The sequence below is a fragment of the Athene noctua genome, chromosome 13 (genome assembly GCF_965140245.1).
Source record: "Athene noctua chromosome 13, bAthNoc1.hap1.1, whole genome shotgun sequence".
NCBI lineage: Eukaryota > Metazoa > Chordata > Aves > Strigiformes > Strigidae > Athene > Athene noctua.
Window position 1 is genome coordinate 1,175,235 of NC_134049.1, and position 21,804 is coordinate 1,197,038.

General features: G+C 40.9%; 1 protein-coding gene and 1 pseudogene across 10 annotated transcripts in view; both read left to right on the forward strand.

Moving 5' to 3' along the window:
* The first annotated feature begins 10,207 nt into the window (after positions 1-10,207).
* On the forward strand, positions 10,208-11,257 carry LOC141965352 (histone-lysine N-methyltransferase SETMAR-like; annotated as a pseudogene).
* Positions 11,258-17,434: 6,177 nt separating this feature from the next.
* ZNF280D (zinc finger protein 280D) overlaps positions 17,435-21,804 on the forward strand; it is a 52,270-nt gene continuing 47,900 nt past the window's right edge. For 4 of the 10 annotated variants that reach the window (XR_012634449.1, XR_012634450.1, XM_074916632.1 and 1 more), the window contains exon 1: positions 17,435-17,641. The gene's annotated coding sequence lies outside the window, so the exon portion shown is untranslated. The remainder of the gene's footprint in view (positions 17,642-21,804) is intronic. The other 6 variants (XM_074916626.1, XM_074916627.1, XM_074916630.1 and 3 more) reach the window with 2 other exon arrangements.

Genomic DNA, 21,804 nt, shown 5'->3' on the forward strand with positions numbered 1-21,804 from the left:
CTTAGGAAGCCTTTTTGCTGTGTTATGCAAGCATTTCTAAATCTTCCATCATTCGATTTGATCTATCTGATACCATTCGCAGGCATAACCAGATCAACCAACAGATCAAACGCTGAGAGCCAGTATTTGAAATTCTCACACTACTCAAAAAGCTTGTGGGACATTAACATACTGAGGAGGAGAGGATGCCTTAGATCGTCCCTGAGGACCACAGCTATTTAACATGCCATGAGTGTCTATCAGCTTGTTTGGTTGAGAGTGTGAGATTTAGACCTTAATTCAGAAAATCTTAAATTTAAAAATAGTTCCTCTGACATTAAACAAAAGAAGTAAATATGTAAAAAAAAACCCAAACAAACAAAACAAAACACCTCTAAATAGAAATCTTAACGTGTACATCAAAATTCCAGGAAATCCACACCATGTATGTATGTAGACTCAGGAAGCATACGGTAGAAAACTGTCCGGGACAGTATTGAATCAGTCACTACCTGTAGACATCTCCGTGATGCACCACATCAAATTAACACTGGGTATGATTTCTGATTTAATATAAAGGGTCATAACTGGTTTTAGTTCTATTGCTAAAGTTCAGATCCAAAATCCTAATCTGCAAGTATTGGTATTCCAGACTGAAGAAGGCTAAAGTCTGAAGTCAAAACAAGTAAATTATAGAATAATTTTGCAACTGACCACAACTTGTTCATACAGTGTAAAGTCCATTGGATATTTGATAATAAAAATTGTCTTGTCTTTTGCAAATACTTATGCATTTTTCTGTCATTAGATTTAAAATATAGATGCAAGAATACTTCTAAATTTCTGGAATACCCAACTACTATACTATACTATAGTTCAAATGTGATTACTCCTAACTGATCTGTTAGTAGAAAGATGACCTAGAAAGTAGTTATAACATGTAATTGCTAGTGCTTCTGTACCTATTCCTTCAAAAAAGGAAAATGGACAACGTTTTGTCATCCAAAGTTATCGCCAGGATAACTCAACCCTTGTGAAGCCCAGCCTTAGCCTGTGTGCCTTGCTCAGACCTGCCTGCACAGAGCAAACAGAAATCCGGGTGCCTTAAATGGTGGGGAGTTCCCTGCCACCCCTGCCTGCCGCCCAGGTCCTGCTCCCCTCTGCCAGGTAGGAGCTGCCCGGCAGTGGACACACTTGGTAGCTCTGCACTGCCTGCCAGGATCTCTGGCTAAACCCTTTAAACTGAGAGCTGAGGGAACCTCAACTGCAGTCTTCGTTGGAGCCTGCTGGGCTGTAGCTCTCCCCGTCAGTATTTCCCGATTTGTCATGAGCTCCTCAACTGCCACAGAGCCAAAGACGTGTATCCACTGCTCCAGCGGGAGCAGCGTTAGAGCTGTTCGTGTCAGAGTCTGACTCTGCAAAACCTAAGGGGCATCCCTGCAAACTAAGGGTGGTACTGAGGTCTACACCTTCGGATGAGAGCTGCCCTGAGCCTATATAAGTAGTAATTAATATAAGCCCGTTTTATAGATGAGGAAAACAGGGGAGAAATTAAATTATTTCTTTCAGTATTACAGATAGTTTAGCATTCAGGAATTTCTGCTCTTGTCCTTACACTGCAATAGGAAAACAAAAAACATTTAGAAATTATTGCAACTGCATCTTTTCTCTCCCTTTGAGGATTTTGTTTTCAAGCAATGGCTTCCTCTCACAGCTTTTAATACATAATTAGTCATTTTCATCAGCATGGAATTGTTCTAATTTGTTACTTCTACATTCCAATTATGAAATACGGCACAATTCTAAATATTTAATGGGAAAGGGATTATTAGCAATGTGCCCTTGTTGCATGCTGCATTGTTATCCCCTTTAGTATCATAAAATACACAGTGTACCTGTAGCAAAGAGACCTTAGTAGAGCACACAGATGGAATTGAATTCCTAAAGCAGTCATAGGTCTGCAAGTGTTATTCTCAAGATCTCAATACAGTCTTTATAGATTATTATACATGAACATTAGTGAAAAAAGTCTTTCTCTATCTTCCTTTGAATACAGTAAGTCTGCATATTATTCTAAGATATACTGGTACAAAATGATCAGTTTGATTACACCCTAAAACTGAAAAAACTACTTAGGTTTTGGTTGGTGTTCATCATCATAAAGTAAGTTTATGATTTAATTTTTTACTGTATGGGAGATTTTTCTTGAAGATTATAACACCCCTCAGAGTATTCTGGGTTCTTTGTTCACCATTTTAAACAAATTTTCTAAAGTTCTTAGAGAAAGGTCAAACTCTGCTAAAGGTGTATAGAGAAATACTCTAATTTAAAATGGAATAATGCAAAACATTATGGCTTAAGACTTTGAGAATCATGTAGTGAAATGCTGGGGTTTCAACCCCAAGCCCCAAAGGAGGGCTGACGTGTGGGTGATTCCCCCTTTAGGCTTCCCTCCAGGGTGGGGCGGCCTGGCAGCCAGAGCCATTGGGTAAACGAGCCCCAGGTGTCCCCCATTAATTAAACAAGGGTCAGGTGTCCCACTGAGGGATAACAGCTGGGAGCACTTGCAGGAGGGGCAGTGTCTGTCTGTGAGGTGGGTGCACTGGGCAGAGTTCCCTGCTGGGGAAGGACCTCCCGCCTCCCTGGGACTGGGCTCCACTCAGGTCTGGCTTTCGTAAATGTGGGCTTTGTAGAAATTCATGATGTGGCTTCCTTGGTCTGATGTATTTGGCTGGTTGACCTGGTTGTCTCCCATTTTTTCTATGGGACACTGTATTTTGCTGTTTATTCCACCTATTGTTGGTCAGGTGGTGGTGTTGTTGGGATTGATGTTGATTATGTATAACTTCATTGACTTGTTTGTACCCCCAGTGCTCACCCATGGACTGACCTTTTGTGTCAAGTACAGTCGGGTTATCAGTTCATCTTTATGCTGGCTGTGTCCTTTATGCTAGGCCTGATAACTGACAAAACATGTAGTGAGAACTTTCGTTTGGGTGTTAAACCACTGAATGGAGATTATTATAATATCTGATAATTGGTGCAAAAACATGGGAGTGGAAAGCCTCCTAAATTATTTATTGGTACTCATGGCTTTGAAAGAGAAGTCCATGGTGCAAGCAAAACAGACTTTTGTTTACAAGGTGATAGAATGAAAAAAACAACAAGTACTTATGGATTCTAAGGCAAACTGTTCCTACTGAAAGAGCTAATTCTGCAATGGTGGTATATTTGCACTGGTTGAAGTTAAAATGTTATTAGCCATTTCAAAAATGTCATAAATCAGTGTGGGATTTTGATATAATATAGCAGGACACAGATAGAACTGCAGGCCAAGACATTCACTGCTCCTGGGTAGATATGCAGAGCAAAGCCTGCAATGTACTTAGGGCTGTGTTACAGATCAAGTTCTACCAATGTTAAACCAGCTGTGGGAAGCAGAAGATCATGACAAAGTCAGATTTTCTTTATAGAACAGCTGCTGAGACTAACAGAGTTACTTATATGACAGAGAAATAAATTAGCAGCAACCACAGATGTAGGCTGCATTAGGAATAAGTAAAATTAATTATGTAGTCGTCAAAAAGAACACGAAATTAAGTGATTTGTTAATTGCTGGAACGAACTGAAATGCATGGTTCACCTCGCGCAATAAAAGCGAGAGCACTGCCCGATAATCAACAACAAAATGCTCACCTCCTTTTCTGCTGCCAGTTGTTCTCAGCTCCACCAGAAACAGAGACCGGGTCAGTGGCAGGGTGTCAGCGGTTCCTGCGGTCTTTATTGCCCTGTAAATCACCACAGCTGATTTGGGACTGCTGCTGCAGAAGCTGACTTTCATCTCACGTGTATCTTCTCTCACCCCTGGGCTCTGCCAGAGCGCAGTTATCTGCTGTGTGCGAGCTTCTGTTCAGCCATCTCTTACTCGTCTGTATCTTGACCACTGCAGATATAAAGCACATCAAGAGCATCTTAAAAGCTTTTTTTTCCTCATTAACTGAGGCCCTTCTTCCTCACTGTGTTCTTCAGCCTCATTTTGAGGTTGTGTCTGACAGCTATACCACCAGGACAGCATCTAAGCCTCCCACTAGTCAAAAAGAAGACTTATTTCAAAGAGTATTCCTTAAAATTCTCATACACTGTCTCAAGAAGCCTTATAAAAAAAAGTCCAGCAAGAGTAATCAGAAAACAAGCGTACTGTGTGCATTGGAGAGGTGGCTTCCCTGAAAATGGTGAAAGCATTGATGTATTTCTCAAAGGGTGAGCGTGGAGTCTAATGAAGATCTTGTTTTTCACAAAAACATAGAAATTGGGTACGGGGTGTTCTTAGCATTGATGGTAACTACTGGGAATTAGGAAATGGAGTTAAGCTGCAATATGCTACACAGGGAAGAATGACTTCTTAGGACTGATGAGAAGAAAAAAGTGGTTAGCCAGAAAGAGTACTAATAAGTGGGGGTTTTCACTATAAAAAAACTTTATAGATGCTTTGTCCTACATCTACATGGAATAGTTCATAAAAGAAAAGCAATTCTTGTCCAACACACATCCTTTTGTGTAATTCAATTTACTTACAGAATTTCTGACATCTAAGGCATCAAGTTTCTGCTTTTTCTGCAATATTGTTCAGTAAGTTTACCTGTCTTCCCACTTACAGTGCTATTCAAGGTTTGACAGCATTACCTGTCTGTGTTCAGTGTTACCACTTCTAAAGTAAAATTCTTGAGTAGAAATGCAACCAAACCAGTAAATATCTGGGAAAAGACACTGCAGAAATCTAACTTCAATACATTTCTTTTTAATATGATACAGTAGAAATTAGTAAAATTAAATATATTTTTAAATCCAATTAGCACAGTATTGGATTTATATATGATGAAGCTGTGTTCTGTTAATGGACACCATCTGGTTTGGGTTCTGGAAGTATACTAGTTCAAGTATTTCTGATGTTTAAAAGGATAAGTTTGAAGTGGATACATTTTATTCCTATCCAAAATAACACCAATTGAAGATAGTCTAAATGAATCGAATGACTATGTGATTCCATCACAGCAGGATCTCTTCCCCTGTTATAGATTAAGTGGTTAACAATGTGAATGAACGTGGCTGCTTCTGCAAATTGTTTTCAATTTGCTGTTGAAATAGAAAACTCATCTGAGAAACTGCTCTAAAATTATATCACAAGTTTCCCAAATGAGCACTTTGCTCCTGAACTAAAAGTGCAGTCCTGTAGTTTGAGCTGCTAGAGACTGTTTATAATTAATGCCTAATTTTTCACAGGTGCATTTTTAATATATTTTGTCAAGACATTGTCATTTTATTGCTAACTCAGATTCTGGCAAACTGAAAGCTGCAGGTTTAGTCCACACAGCATATATTAGTAGAAGTAAGGTGTGTGGTTAAATTTGTAAGACAACTCTACTTGGTTAACTTCCAGAAGACCAGTTTATTTAAAAATTAACTGTTGTCAGTGCTAAGTTAACCTAAGTTGCAGCACTATGGGAAAGTCTTACCTAGAATAATAACTGTGAAGAGAAGGCTGCCTTTAAGTATCACTGCTCTCTCTATACCACTGCTTCCTCGTGTTTCATCCTCCTCTTTCCTGAAGAGTCAAATATTAACCGATCTCAAACCTGCAGAGGGATGAGCTGTTTTTCACTGACTTGTACATGGCCTTTCAAAAAACTAAGTCTGGAGACTGGCAGATCTGGTGAGTAATCCTGACTTGTAGTAAAGGATATGCACAGTGTTCACATCAGTTTAGAAAACATGAAAAAACACCATTTAAAAAAATTCTGTCAAAGTCGGATAGGCACCTGTTTATTGTAGAAGTTCAATATCTGTATTCCACCTGTCTTAATCAGTTAACTGCTCTGCTTTCATTTATTGTTAATGCTTCCCAGTAAAACCATATACTAGAAGTGGGACACTGGAGAAAACTACCGGTCTGACATGTTTTGTCTGTGATGATCAAATTAACTACAAACCACAAATTGTTTAGGGTTTCCGTGTTTTGTTAGATATTTAAGGTCTAGAAAAATTATATTTTACTGCACATTGACTTGTGCTAATATATTAGCACAATTAAGGAAATCACCTTGCAAATGTCTGTTGCAGGCACATAAAAACAGAAACCTGTGGGTGTTATGATCAAGATCCTTTTAACAATTCTGTGCAGCCTCTGCTTACCTGTATTGTATATTAGGATGGATTTTATTGCCATAGCATTGTTATTTGTGATTTAATACTGCTTGTTCATTTAATTAAAAGATACATTTTTGGCTGTTCTAACAACAGAATGACACTTCCGCTGTTCCAGGCCACAAGAGTTTTCAGCTGGTACCAATGCAATACTATTAATTGCAATGTCACATGAAAATTCCAATTCCTCTCTGTAAATCATCACTAAGATCAAAAAAGCATCCGTTAAACTTCACTCTCCTGTAACTCTCTCCCTGTTGTTTAAGGTTAAGCTCTACAATCCTTCATTGCTCCATTGATCTCCGCTGCTACCGGCCCATTATCCGGGTCTATGACAGAACTATCACTTTCCTGTAGTTGGCATGAAAAGTAACATTGGCCAGACACAGAATTTGAAGAGAGAAATTAAAGGATATTTTCACTAGTTTTAAGCACTTATGCAACTGTGGAATCTGGGATAATAATAGGGCATATTGCGGGGAAATGAAGCACTAAGGGATGTTGAAAAAAAAAAAAAAAAGGAAGAGAACAAAGATAATCAACTTGAAGTGAGATTAGCACAGAAATGGTGTCTTCCCTCCCTCTTCTATATGCTGTGTAATTCAAAAAAAGCTGGAAGTTCTAGTCTGAAACTTAAATAAGACTACTATTATTTTAAGATTACTTGTAGGATGCAGAAAAGTAATATACAAGCTGGCAGAATAATTCTGTGATTCAGCTAATAAATGTTAAAGGTCATAGAATGCCACAGACTGTCACTTGGACCCTGTCCGTGCTTTGGGAGCCAACTCAGCCGTGCCATCCTCACCCTCAGAGTTCAGGATTCCTGGGATGATAACGGTGCTTTCCCTCCCTTAACCTGTGTCTGTGGGGGCCACAACCAATGAAACCTGGCTCTTGCTTGCAAACAGATAGCAGCCACAGCTGTGGCATGTCACTGATCTCCCTCCTGGATAGAAGAAGCATCTCCTCATTTTAACTCTCGGTAGGGGTACGCTCTACCCAGCAGTTATTTTTACAAAAATTTGAAGCTCTTAATTACTTTCAAGGTGTATCTACCCTTTTAACAAATTTGTCTCAAATCAGAGTATGTGCTCAAAACCCATTAATGGGGCACATGTGCTGCGATTGCTCAAATTTCCTTTCCTTAGTAAAGTAGGCTAAATACCTCTAAGAAGCCAAATGAAAGTTTAATCTTTAAGAAATGACATTTTTTTAAATCCATGTTTATAGATGTTCCGACCAAACTTAATGCTATGTTGATACTAATATTCACCTGTACAGGAATAAATTAGAAGTTATATTCTTTGAGTGTTTGATCCCTCCTCCACATTTCTACATGAAAAATATGATTTTCAGTCAAGCTGTTTAGAACACCTGAGATATTGCACAGCAAATGATTGCCTTGTCTGCTTCAGAGCTAAATCAATATTAACACCAATGGTATTCAGATGGACTCTGCATTTTGACTGAGGTACAAACCTATCTGGGCTGACAGACACACATAGTCCAGGTAGGAAGGATGCACTGCTTTGTAATTTGGCAAGGGAATGACAAACCGGCTAAATTTTAGTCAATGACCAAATGTTCAAGAATCTGACAATATTAACTCTGGTTTAGAGTTGCTGCTCACAACCCTGTTTCTTAAATTTTCTTTAAGGAGTACAATAATTCCTGCTAAGAACACTGCAGGTCCAACTTGAGGGAGCCCGAAGGAAAGATAAATAAGCCAACTCTGCTGAATATTGAGGGGAAAAGGAAGTAGCTGTGTAGATGAGGGCTGTTGGACAGTGTCAGACTTCATAAATAGCAGTCAGTGGATGAGAAAACAGATGACAAACTCTAGCACAATCATGGTTTTAAACAAGGTTTTCAAAACCACATAATTTTGCCATTTTAAAGTGATCATTCGTATGCTACAGAGGAACTTTCTAAAACCGAAGAGAAAATGTTAATCTTCTACAGACTGTTCTTAATAGGACTTGGCAAAAAAATGGAGCTTAAGGGAAGGCAGTGATACAGTAGAATGTTTTAAAGGCCAACCCTTTCTTTTGATGGTTCCTAAGCTTCATAAAGCACTGTGAATGCAAACCGTAGGACACAACTGGCTGGATTCATAAGGCAGAAAAGGAAGGTGGAAGTGATGCTGCCTTTCATCCAAGAGTCCTGGCACTGGTGCCATCATCTGGGAAAATGCTCCAGGCAGAGAAACCCTCTGCCCAGTTCCCTCTCTGTTTGAGGAGATCCCCTCACTCAGACTAGTAGGGATTTTGGAATAAGCCGCCTCGTTTTGTTTCATGGAAGTGTTTACTGAGTCAGAATGACCCAAGCCTGATGTATAAACCAGGAACTGGGGAGGTAGGGCACCCTCAGCTTTTAATCCCTCTTCAGATAGACATTTAACATTCTTAAAGTGGAACATGTGAATCAGAGAAGAGCACCCCAAACACCCTGCAAAAGTCTGATTAGATCAGACCCACGGGTTGATCCTAGTAATAAGGGGTCTCCCCTGACAGACTAAACTAATTGGCTAGTGAAGATGGCAATCCCCAATGTTTTCTGCTTTGTTATCCTAATAATTTCTTCCCTTTCAGTTTGGCAGCCAAGCTGATAAATAAAAATCCGTTATTGGCACAGACTGTCTCAGAATTAATGGACACATTTTACAGATGTGATGATAATGCCAAGAAATCGGTTTCAGTTCTAGTTTTATGAACAGAAACTTCTAGACAAATACATGATTACTTGTAAAGAATATAAAGAAATCTAACAATCTAAAAGTGCATCACTTTCTCCTTAGTGATTTGCCCAGAGTTCCTGATACCTTAGCAGAAATTCTGAATAATATTCTACTAAGGGAATATTACATTTAACAGATGTTCTTTATTTCTGTATTATTAGTTCATTTCTTTTGGATGATGAGAAAATACTTATTGCTTAGGAGCTGATATGTTTCTATGTTTATTCTTCAGATATTTTTAAAATCTTCCTAATAGTAACTCATTATGACACAACAGAAGTTATTTTCTGATTTCAAAGCAGATGCATCATTTATCACTTTCAGTAGTATCCGCAATAGTTTAAAAGTGACATCAAAACATTGTGCTTCAACAATGTTTTAACTCACTTTTTTTGTCTTGTCTTTTTTGGAAGGAATTATCCTCTTTTTGTCTGCCCAACACCGTGTGGTTTGCTTGTGGGAGCCTCTGTGAGGAATGGCTAATATTTTGCATAACGAATTAATCCATTTTTACAAATCACAACAAAAGAAAGCATCGTAGGAGAAATGTTCACTTCCTGTTAACAAGGGCACATGCTGCTGGATATCTGTTCATAATATTCTAATGAACTAGAGTCTCCTGGCAAAGGATTGTGCAACACCCTTTCTCTCTCTGACAGGGCTTGTGAGAGAAACCAACCTAGCAGTAGGATCCTTGCCGTATAGCACTTGTCAGTAGGACCTGGCGATTGCTGTCAGTATGACAACTTCTCCAATAAATATACGTTACTCCCCTTTTTTTCAGTACTGTCATTTTTTCAACAAGAGTCTCTGGGGCATATGTTGAGTTGGTATTATTTCACTTTTCATGTTATTTAAGGCTTCTGCCAAGTATTACAACAATGTCTGGCATCGACCCAGTGGAACAATGTTCTTTACTACTGAATTACATGATTGAGTAGAAGTGGATGCAAAGGCTAAGCCAAGTAGTCAATTGCTTGGATTTTCTTTACTATGTGGAGTACACACAGTAGTAGACATCTAGGATTGAATTTGTTCTAAGGTGATGGATAAAAATTAATCCAACAGACAAGGTGTTATGCCCTGTGTCTCTGATCTGAGAACTGGACAAGCCGTTGCAATAGATAAATGGATGTATATATAGGCTGTTCGGAAATTAATTTCTGTTTTGTAATGTGATTTGCATTGTATATGTTTCAGGAATAGTACCTTCTTGGCTGGCGTACTGTTATATATTTTTGAAAAGCTCATGTTATGAACTTTCATGCTGTATAATTAAATTATAATATAAACTGCATTTTTGACAAATTTTGGAGGTTTGAAGTACAGATGTCAAAACAACAATTTCAGCAGATCTATGATTTCAAACTTGGACGTAATGCAGCGCAAGCTGCTCGAAACATCAATGAGGTATATGGCCAGGGAAGTGTTAACAAATGGACAGTGCGACTTTGGTTCCAAAAATTTCAACGTGGCGATTTTGACCTTGAAGATCAAGAAGGTTACGGACATCTTTCTGTTGATAATGATGATTTGAAGGCTCTGGTGGAAGCAGATACACGTACAACTGTTCAAGAACTTGCAAAAGAACTTGGGGTAAGCATATCAACTGTTTTTGAGCATCTGAAGAAGATTGGAAAGTCAAAGAAGCTCGACAAATGGGTGCCGCACGAATTGAATGAGAATCACAGAAATCACCATTTTGAAGTGTCATCGGTGCTTCTTTTTTGCAACCAGAACGACCCGTTTCTCGACCATATTGTGATGTGCAACGAGAAATGGATGCTCTACGATAACCGGCGATGATCAGCTCAGCAGTTGGACAGTGATGAAGCTCTGCAGCACTTCCCAAAGCCAAATCCACACCCAAAGAAGGTCATGCTGACTGTCTGGTGGTCTGCTGCTGGTTGAATCCATCACAGCTTCCTGAATCCGGGTGAAACGATCACGGCAGAGAAGTACATCCAGCAAATCAATGAAATGCACCAGAAACTTCAACGGCTGTGCCCAGCACTGGTCAACGAAAAGGGTCCAATCCTTCTCCACGATAACGCGTGGCCACACGTTGCACTTCCAATGCTGCAATGGTTGAATGAGCTGGGCTACGAAACTCTGCCTCATCCACCGTACTCACCAGACCTCTCGCCCACCAACTAGCACTTCTTCAAGCATCTCGACAGCTTCCTGTGCAGGAGACGCTTCAGAAACCAAGGGAAGGCTGAAACTGCCTTTGACTTCATCACCTCCAGAAGTCCAGAATTTCATGCAACCAGAATAAACATGCTTGTTTCTTGTTGGCAAAAATGTGTTGATTCTAATGGTTTTTATTTCACTTAATAAATTTTATTCTGAGCTGAGATATGCCACTTCAAACATACAGGTTGAAATCTGCAATTAATTTCTGAAAGAAAACGAAATTATTTCAAGGTTTATTTCTTAATCTACTGACTTCATTGTAACCTAAAGTCACCATGAAAATCTTCTGGAAACAAAATTTCTTTTAAGATGTATTTTTGTTTTGCATCCAAATAAACTAGATTTGTAATAGCGATGGCTCTGTTTGTAACTCATCCATCTGATGGAGCTCATCCCATTCAAACATTTCTTGTAACTTCAAGTAGTTTAGAATGTGTTCTTGTCTGAGTTTGAGTAATGCTGACAGGAGAAATACATGCACACCAAAGAGACACTGAGTCTCCTTGATGTTAATTATTTTATTATCTTTATTATGCATGATGGTATGTTGGAAGTGTTTTAAAAAGACAATTTATGGTTTGTTTTTTTTAATTTACAGAAGCATACTTATAAAGTTTAAAAGACTGGAAGCTAGCTTGTGTGTTCTTCAGGGTTGCATGTTAGACTTTGCATATTGTATCAAAAAGGAAAGTACAAACATGTTATGTATGTCTAACAAACATTATAAAACAATGTTGTAAACAGATTAGATCACCACTTAGTGTTTATACTTGCGCCAAATTCCTGAAGGTATGATACTGTAACAACAAACCACAGCAGACGAAATGCAATCAATTTTACAAGCATACCTTACGGAATACTTGAATACTTGGGTAAATCATACATGTGTTGAATAGTGTTTGTTTTGCAGATGTTCATTTAGTATCTGTTTGTGCATTCATAGTTACAGGCTTCCCAGCTGAACATATCCATTCTAACAAAATTTTGGCAGCAGCTCCAATTGCAATGTCATATGGGTTGGTACTTGCTGTATGTGTGTAGTGCCTCTAAGAATAACAAATAATATTAAACAAACCTGTAACTTCAATGCTAATGAGCATGACTTCCTTACTCTGCTGTCAGTTTTTTACTGATATACAAAATCAGAGCTAGACAATTGCACTCTGATTCCCAGATTACAGTCAGATAGTGACTGGACACAACATGGAGTCCTCATCCAGTAGGGTTTAAAAAAATATAAAAAATCACCATTAGGTATATCTGTCACAGTAGTTTAGTAGCACTTCCCTCAGTAGATTGGAAGCACCAAGTGTACCAAGTCTGCTTCTGACATGTTTTAACTTAATCTAGAAATCTTCAGTGATGGGGACTTCACAGTCTCCCTAGGTAACTCTGACAAAGTAAACTTTGATGTTAATAATGAGGCAGCATTATGTTAAACTCAAGCCACATCTAAAATTTTTTTTCAGGATTCTGGTCAAGACTCTTCAGAACATAGTACAAACTTCTTTACTCTTCAACCACTCTCACCAAATATTAATACTGTTTACTAGATCAAAAGTGAAGAAAATACTCAAAGTTCATTTTTAAATATCAACCTGAAACTGAAAATTATGTAAGCAATATTTTAGTATCAGCAGAACAGAAGATGTCTGATGAAAGGTACTGTGAAGTTTTAATCTGTAAAACCTCTGTTTTCCTAAAAAGTTTTATTAACTTTATGTTCTCCTAATACTTTGCTTGTATTTCTGTGTAGGCACGTTCATGATCCCTATTTAAATTCCCTTCAACTAGAACACTGCTGGCACTGTTATACTGACCTCCAAGTTTTATGACAGAGGTATCTGCATGCTAATGGTAGCTTAACTGATCCCCATGTTTATGTAATCAAAAAACCTGTAAATCTTGAGGCTCGCGTGAATGGTTTATGGTGACATCTGCCGCTGCTTCAGTGAAGAAGTGTGAATTCCCTTTTTTTGGATGTATCTCCAATTCACCTTTGTTTGTGGAGAGAGTTGGGGAAGTGAAGACTCTTTCAATGTAGTGAAATTGGTTAGGTCATCACAGTAACAAAATGGATTTCCTAAGATGAATATCAATAACAATATATAGTCCTAAAAACTTATTTGCAAATTCTTAATCCAAAGATAATGTAATTTGTAACGTATATCTGATTTTGTGAACCTTTAATGGCATGGTTGAAGGTTTTCTGAATCAGCCTGTAACTACAGCTGAATAAAACACCAGCTTGCTTAGGATCTCATGGGAAGAGGTAAGGAAGAGGTCAGGTGGTTTATGTGCTTTAAGCACGCATTTTGGTTAGCATAGCAAGGTTTCTGAAGTATCAGCTACACTTCCTGGCTTCCAACTATCTAGCTCTTTGGTCTTGATCTGGAAATATAAAGCAGTTCAACCAAACTGAGCTGCTAAAAACCTTAACGGAATTTTTGCCTTTTCGCTATATATGGATGCGAAGGCTGTGGTTAAAAAATCAAAAGAATCAACAGGTTAACAAGAATGATTCCAGAGTGAAAAGTAATCATCCAGCTTTTGCTGACATCAATGCACTGTTTGAAGACCTGGTAACTGATATAAAGAGTGTAAGGATTTTTTTTTTCCCAGCCCCAAGCTTTTTTTCCATAAGAGAAAATTAGATGACCATCTTGAGAATGATTACACTGGGTCCTTTGGTTACAGAAATCAATGACAGATAGACGTTTGCTTGCCTAATTCTTCTCTAGTCTATGTGAATCAATATGAGGATTTCTATTTTTTTTTTACCATTTCAGCTGAAGGAATTGAGAGCAACTGCTGTCTTGCAACTTGCCTGTCTCTAGTTATTAATGACTTCTTGTGAAGACATGCTTTGGTTTCCATTTTGCCCCCCCCCTTTTGCATATCTCAACTGCAAAATCCTCATGCTTAGCTGACTGACACTCTTGTCTCCAAATGCCTGAATGTGATAAACAAAATAAGAACAATATGAACAACTGCTGGTTGATATGCAGAATAAAGTTGATAGTTGTATTAATAATTTCTCACTTAATTGCACTTGTTGCTCTACCAGCATAGTCAGAGGAGTCAAGACAGGAAGTTCTCCCCTCTGGTGGTGGGAGCAATCCAGCTACCAGTTTCTGCTGTTTCTTAAACCTCTACATGCCTTGTCAAAATGAGGCTATTGTCTGCTAATTTATCAGTGTTTAACACAGGGTGATGTGGGGGAAATGACCCCTGGGATAGAACAAATGATAGTTTAGTGGGCAATGTACAACCAAGAACGAGAAGTGAAAGCCCTGCAGAGCAGAAGGGGCAGCTCACTGTAACAACACAGAGAATCAACACTTGGAATTTAATCTATGAACCTATCACTGCAGGTGTTTTTGCTGGGGTGAAAGAAAAATAATGGCAGTGGAGGAGCAAAATACAAACAGCTAATGGACTTTGGGTTTTGATCGGACTGGCAGGTCTAACAGCTGCCAAACGTGACAGTATCAGTGTGACTAGTTGTGTGCATACATGTTAGTCTATGTTAGCAAGTGTTTCGAGTTCATAAATGCAACTTGCTTTTATCTGAGGGGGGTTTTAACCTGCAGCAAGCAATAGCAGCATTTTGGATCACTGAGGGATATTGCAATCGATTGATTTCTCTGGCACAGACAATGCTTTTGAGACAAAGCCCAGAAACTGATGAGAGGTTACTGTCAATAACTCTCAGAAGGGAAAGGAATGTCTCTTTAGTAATTCACAGGCCAGGAGATCTACGATGAGGTAATTCAGACTAGTTAGCTTTCAAGCTCAGCTTTACTCCTATAGCCAGCAGTGCATGCCTGCTGCCCAACTGCAGGAAACACAATTGTTCTCTGTCATCAGCTTCCATTAAGTTTCTCTTTTAGAGTATACCCTATGTTTGCAGTTTTCTCTGTAAGTTTTCACGCATGGTCCTGCTAAAACCTCTTGTTACTTTATCAGCAGCTTCTCTTACATGTAATGCAGCCTTCCTCCCTGGTACTTAATTCTGGCTGGCACCTCCAGAGCTTGCAGGTTTTTAGACTGTACTTGGAGGTCCTGCACGCCTTGCACCATGCTGGCTTCTCCGATGGGAGATACAAGTCTTCCTGTGCAGTGCATCTGCCCGTGCCTTTCTCATTGCAAGGGCACCTACATCCCCTGGCTCACTGCAGTGTAACTGCCGAGGACTGTTACTAAATGTGGACGGTAGGAATCCCTGCTTTTATTTCCCCCCACCCCAGGACCTGCTATGTCATTTCCGTGGCTGATGAACATTAGAAGGGCACCTTTGTTGTTGATACAGCCTATGAAGGCTCACGTCTCCATGTCAAGGAGACACAGCTCACCTACAGCACATGGCGTTTTCAGCCTCTTCTTTATAAAGAGGTTTTACAGATCTCATTAAACATTTTACTTTAGTCACCAATTGTTTGCTGCAACACAAAGTTTTAGGGCTTCCTCATTAACTACCTACTAAGCTTAGCCAAGATGCTCATCTATAAACCAAGGCAGCCTTAGAAAGAACTGGTTTTTTTTGTAATTATGTGGGCTATTACTGTCCTTCATTCACTTGTGAGTTTCAAAGTTGTGAAAGCTCAGCAATTCTCACTTGGTCGACCTGATTTCCTCCTATGGCTTTGTAGGATGATGCAAAAGCATGATATTCAAACAAATTTGTCCAAGGACTTAGGTAAGGGACAGTGTGAAACTGCACCTTCAGAATGCACAAATTCAATAAATTAAGTGTGCAGAGTTATTCTTGTTATTTCAGAGTTTTTCAGTGTTTAACCCTGCAATCCTGTCTTTATATTTATCTTGCTTTAGAACGAACATAAACACCTGCAATTATTTCTTAGTAGGTAAATGAGTAGTTGAAAGTATGTGTTTAAAATTACTGGACTATACCTCTCTCTTCCCAGTCACTTCCATCTAAAATAAGTTCCCCTCTCTAGTTCCCTTTTTTTTTTCCCTCTGTTTTCTGCCAAAAGTAAAGAATATTTCTTTCTTTTTTCCTCCTTTGGCAGAATGGCATAGTTTAATAATGGTTTAATTACTAAACTGTAATAACCAAATTATTTAATGGCATAATCACTAAGCAGCAATTATTTAATTACTAATGTTTATTTTTTTTTTTTTCATTTCTCTGAGGTTTCAAAGTACTTTGGAAGCATCTCAAGGCTAAACATAATAGTGAAAATTTAACAGTATTTTCCAGGCTAAACGCAGTAGTCAAATCTTTAGAGCTTAAGTTCCTAAGGAGAAGGACACTTCACTTATTCTCTGAAAAACACCTATATTTGAGGGAGAATTTATACTAAAAAAATTAAGGATGTCTGAAGGCAGTTATGGCAGATGTCAGCAACGGTAAGTTGTGAGTAGTATGGGCTGAAAAAGTTGAGATAGGAAAGAACCAAATGTAAACTATTACTAAACTTCAAAATTCACCAGAAGTGTTTTCATATTTTACTAAAGGATGAATTGTGCTTTTTTTAAAAAAAAACCCAAAACAACAGGGTAGAATGGACAGCAAAACTGAGGTAAAGATCTACTCAGGAGTTTTCTTTGACAGATGTTGGCCTGGGTGAAAGAGCACTACAGGCAAAAAAGCATGAGAAAACCTTACATTTCTTCATTGCTTTTTGATGACGAGGTTTTCCTCTGTGAATTCCGAGATGAGTGGGAATGCAGTTCTGCAGTGGCTGCTCCCAGGCTGCTCCCTCTCGTGGCCTTGGTCTCGGTGCCCCATGCAGGCCTTGCCGAGCAGCTGTGATGCCCCCCTGAGAGTCGCGGGGATGTTTTATTCAGTGAAGGTCTGGGACAGGCGATATTTGCTGAAGTGATTTAACCCACGGGGTAAATGGTTATAAAAAATCACAACGAGAACGCGGCCACGCGACCTCCAGTCTCAGCAGCGTCGTTTAGCGTCTTACGCTCCGCCGCTTCCCGCGAGGCGCTTGGAGCGGCGTTCTCAGGGGTTTGTATTTAACGTCAGCTCCGGGCACGGCTTTTGTTCGGCTGCGCGGGGTCATAGCGGAGCTTGTTCCCGGCTGCGCCGCCGGGGAAAGGCCTGGCCGCCCCGCCAGGGCCCACCGAGGGCCGGGCCGGGCCCGCCGTCCCTGCAGGCAGCACCGGCGGCTGCGCCGAGGCCTACTTACGGGGCAGCGCCGAGGCCAAAGCTGCCGGCGGGCCGGGCCGGGCCGAGGCCGGGCCGGGCGGCGCCGCGCGGGGTGTGAGGCCCGGCACATGGCGCGTGGCCCCGCCCCGCGCGGCCCCGCCCCGCGGCTGCCGGGAAGCGCCGCGGCCGTGGGGCCGACCCGCGCTCTACCCGTCAGGCACCGCGCGGGGCGCCGCGCGGCCACCCCCGCCTCCCGCCCTCTCTCCCCCGGCGGCGGCTGAGGTGGGGCGCCGCGGCCCGGCGATGTGAGGGGCCTCCGCCCGCCTCCCACCCCCCCGCCGGCCCGGCAGGAGGAAGGCAGCGGGGCGGCCCCGCCGCGGCCTCCCCGGACGCGCAGCACGGTAAGGCAGCCCGGTCCTTCCCCTCGGCCCTCCCTGCCGGGGCGGCCTTGCCGCCTCCCCCGGCGGAGGGAGCTGCCGCGCGGCGGCGGGCGGGCCGCGGGGGGATTGTCGCCTGTGAGGCCGACGCCATCTTAGGTCGGAGCGCGGCCTTGCACCCCCCCCCGCGTCTGTGCAGCGGGGACCCCGGGCCGCGAGGGCTTCCGCGGGGCTCAGCTGGGAACCGGGGGGGTGTGTGTGGGGGTTGCCCGCAGGGGCGTCCCGGGCAGGGCTCGCTCTACCCTGCCCCCGCCGCTCAGGGGCCGGCCGCGGAGGGCCCCCGGCCGTTGGCAGCGGATGCCGGGCTCGCCGCCGGGCCTCCTCCCCTCCCGCCGCGGCCGTGGCGTGCGGGCCGCGTCCAAACCCGAACTTGCAGCCTCCGTCGAGTCCTTGCGGTCAGGCGGCGGCGGGGAGGCGGGACGCGGGGCGGTCAGGCGGCGCCGGAGGCGGCGGCGCCAGGGGCGCTGCGGGCGGAGCGGCAGCTGCTCGCCTGCCCTCGGGGACTTGGCTGCTTCCCGCGGCCTCGCACCCACCGCGGCTCGGGGGTGTGAACTTCTGAGCGGTTTGCAAAGGCAACATTGCCCTTCCCTAGGCGGAGCTTATACCATCTCATGGCAGAGAGGGTAGTGTTGGCTGTTTCGGTTGGGATTTGAGGGAAGTTTGTTTATCCTTCGGCTTTTTAAAACTTCTAGGTTCAGTTTCAGCTTGGTCGTCGTTTCTTTGCTGCTGAAACAAATGCAGCGCTCAATAAAAATACAGTTGCTCACAGTCCGGATGAAACTGTGGATTGCACGCTTATTCTACAACGAACGTGAGGCAAAGTTATGTGTCTGTATGGGAAGTCCTCTGAAAAACAGTGTGGGTGTTTGCTGTGTGATGTGTTGTAAATAATCTAACTTCCCTGTTCGTTTGAAATGCAGCTATTAAGCTGGAGGAAAAATAAAATGTTTGCATAATTCGGTGATAATACTATTAGGGAAAGATGACAAACAAGGCTAGTCTGAGAAGTTTCTGGTTAATGTCGAGGCAGGAGTTACCCTATGGCCCAGATGACTCCACGTTGTAGCAATGTAGATGTCCTCACTCTTTAAGCTCACACCAATTTCATACTGGTGGTTTGGTTTCAGTTATTTTAAGCCAAACCAAAGAAATAGAGTATTGGAAAGCTCGCTTGAACTTAAAAGTGGAACAGGTGAATTGCATCTAAGGTAACAAATGGGATTTCAGTAACTCTGAATCTTACTGCGGCGGTATTTGCCATGATTTTCTACAGTATTGATCTCTGTGCATCTTTAAGGTGCACTTTGCAGCTTACTTTCTGCTGTTTTCACTACAACTGTTACACTTTCGTTACATTTACTAATGTTTGTATAACTTTTGCTGTTTCTATGTGAGTGCTTTTAAATCCTAACAGTAAAAAAAGCAGGCTATAAATACAACAGGCTTTTAATAGTTAGGCATCTTTAAATGTACTTGCTGTGATAAAAAATATCCAAAGTAGTGCTTTTAAAGCACTTATTTCATCAGAAGCTTATTGCTCTTTTGTGCAATGAGTTCAATTTTCTGTCATATCAGGTTTTTAGTTCATTGCTTGTCTAGTAACTATAATTGTGTTCCATGGACTTGTGTTTTTGCAGGTTGTTGATTATGTGTGCCTGCCTAATAAATTAACTTTAATGATTAGCCTTAGTTTTTGCTGGAGAGTTGACTTTTAAAGCAATATCCTAATATAGTCTAAGAATTTTTTCACACTTTTTAGCCTAGAATAATGGTTTAAACACTTTATTATATACATACAGCATTTCATTAGAGTTTTGGACATCTCAGATACATGCACCACGTTTAAGGAGGTATCTATCAATATGTATATATGTTTGTACATTTTTAAAAATTAGTAAAATAAAGTTTATTGCCAATAGGTTTACCTTTCTTATACTGGTGTCTGCACCTCCACTGGGAAATATTTGGGGAGAGTGGGGGAAGAATTCGCTATTGATTTTGGCTTTGAGAGCAACCACTAGCAGGACTCCTGGAATGCATTTTCTATGCTAATGCAGTTAAAGAAGCTGAACATTTAGAAGCTTAGCTGTATTGTAAAAATGGATGTGGATGTTTCCTTACACAATGGAGACCCTTTGAGCAGTTCCTGTATGCCTCCTGTAATCTAATCCATTCACCCTTCCTGCAGCTTTGATTGCTCAACTCACAGATTTTTTTGACCTCTCAGTTGTGCCAGTAAAGCTGTTAGTGGGCCATGTTATTTTTAACCTGCACTGGTTCACATCATAGTCCCGTGAAAAGTTGTACTAGCACAACTGAGGGAGCAGTGCAGGAGCAGGATGGGAACTCATTAGGCTGGCTTTGTCGCCAGGAAAAAAAGTTAGTGAAAGCTTGCCTTAAAATCATGGCATTGAACTTAAAAAATTAGATTAAAAGATCTGAAATAATCTTGATATTTGCCCCTTAAAAGCTGTCATATGTTTTGAGTCACCTTTAGAGAATACCTTAATATACATCCTGATTCGTGAAATGAAACACCCATAGAGATGCCACCAGTTGGTGTAACTTTCTAAAAGTCCGTCCCAATGTTACCAAATGACTGTTAACTGTATAAACCAAAAATCAGCTGCATTATAGTGTAGCAGAGGTTATCACATGTATCTTATTAGAATTCTACTAACATAGAGATCGCTTGTGCATATTTTGTTTTTAATATAAATTACCTATGCTCACATTTGCATTCTCTGAGGAGCACATTTTATAATTGGGTACTTTTTTTCCCCTCTGAGGTCAAATAAAACTTTTTTTTTTTAATGAAAAAACTACAGCTCATATTTACATTGTCAGTTCCATGAAAAAAGTCTCTGAAAATAGTCTTTTATTGTGCCTTAAAGTCTAATAAACTTTGCCTCTGTGTTAGCAAAGAAAAAGCATTCTAAAGAATGTCCTCCTGCAGAGGAGAGTCGGGTTTGATTCACTTTGCAAGATGTGGCACACAGCCCCTGTTGTCTCTTGTCAAGTGGAAATTGGTTTCATACTCTGTTTTCCTGCGACAACAATCTAGTGTAGTGTCTTATTCTCTTGTTTCCTAGCACTGTGTTTAACTTCAGCACCCTAAGCTGATGAAGGAAGGAGTATATAGCGCTGCTACTTTATGTAATCCCCAAGACTTAATATTGTAACACCACCAGCCCCATTCTCATGCACTTCAGTGCAGGTAGGGGCATGATTCTGTCTCCTCCCCTGTGATAAGCTATTACAGGCTAATTATTTCTACAGTCCCATCACCAAATCTAGCACCTTATTACTACTGCCTGAAATTGTCTTCTCTTATTAGATATTAGACAGTTTTTCACTGTGTCTGTTGAAATCTTCTGTTTCAAGCACTGTTGATAGATAACGAAGGGTATTCTTAGTTTTGGGTAATTATACTTTCAAAAAAGAGACTTGACTCAATGCTTAATATATATGTTATTCTGGAAATATTTTTGGAAAGGAGAAAACCATGGGAAATTTTATAGAAAACACCCTCTTCATCTTAGAAGATAAATAATTTAGTTTAAGAAATACCAGTTTATGATTATGAATGTAATATTGATTTTGTCACCTTGTGTATGAAGTTTGTTATTCTTTCATGACATAACCATAGTGCTTGTCTGATGCCCTGGCTATTGTGTTTAGGGAGTTAAACTGTCAGAGAACTATCACTGCCTACTAGTGGAAAGTCAAAGTTTGCTTTGTCGGGTCAGTGCTGCATCAGCGTAAGAATGAGAAAAGTATTGGTAATGTTTTTTGTTAGCAGTAGCCTGGTAACAAGACTGGAAATACTCTTATATTGATTGTGGCCTTCATGCAAGGCACTGTTGCTTGCATGTTCTTAGCTTTTTGTCAAAGCAGTCCAACGATGAATTCAATTTCATGTGCTGAACTGCTCATTAATTTCAAGAAATTCTTATATTGGCTGTAGTTACTATTGGGTTCCTCATGGAAAGCTGTATTGTTTCCCATCTGGTTTACCAAAAAATGGAGATGTGGAATGTTGTGAAGCTCCGTGTCTTAGGCAAAGCAAAGGCCATTGTACTGGGGTCCTGATCTTGGTTATTGCTGAGACAGCCTGTGGCTTTATG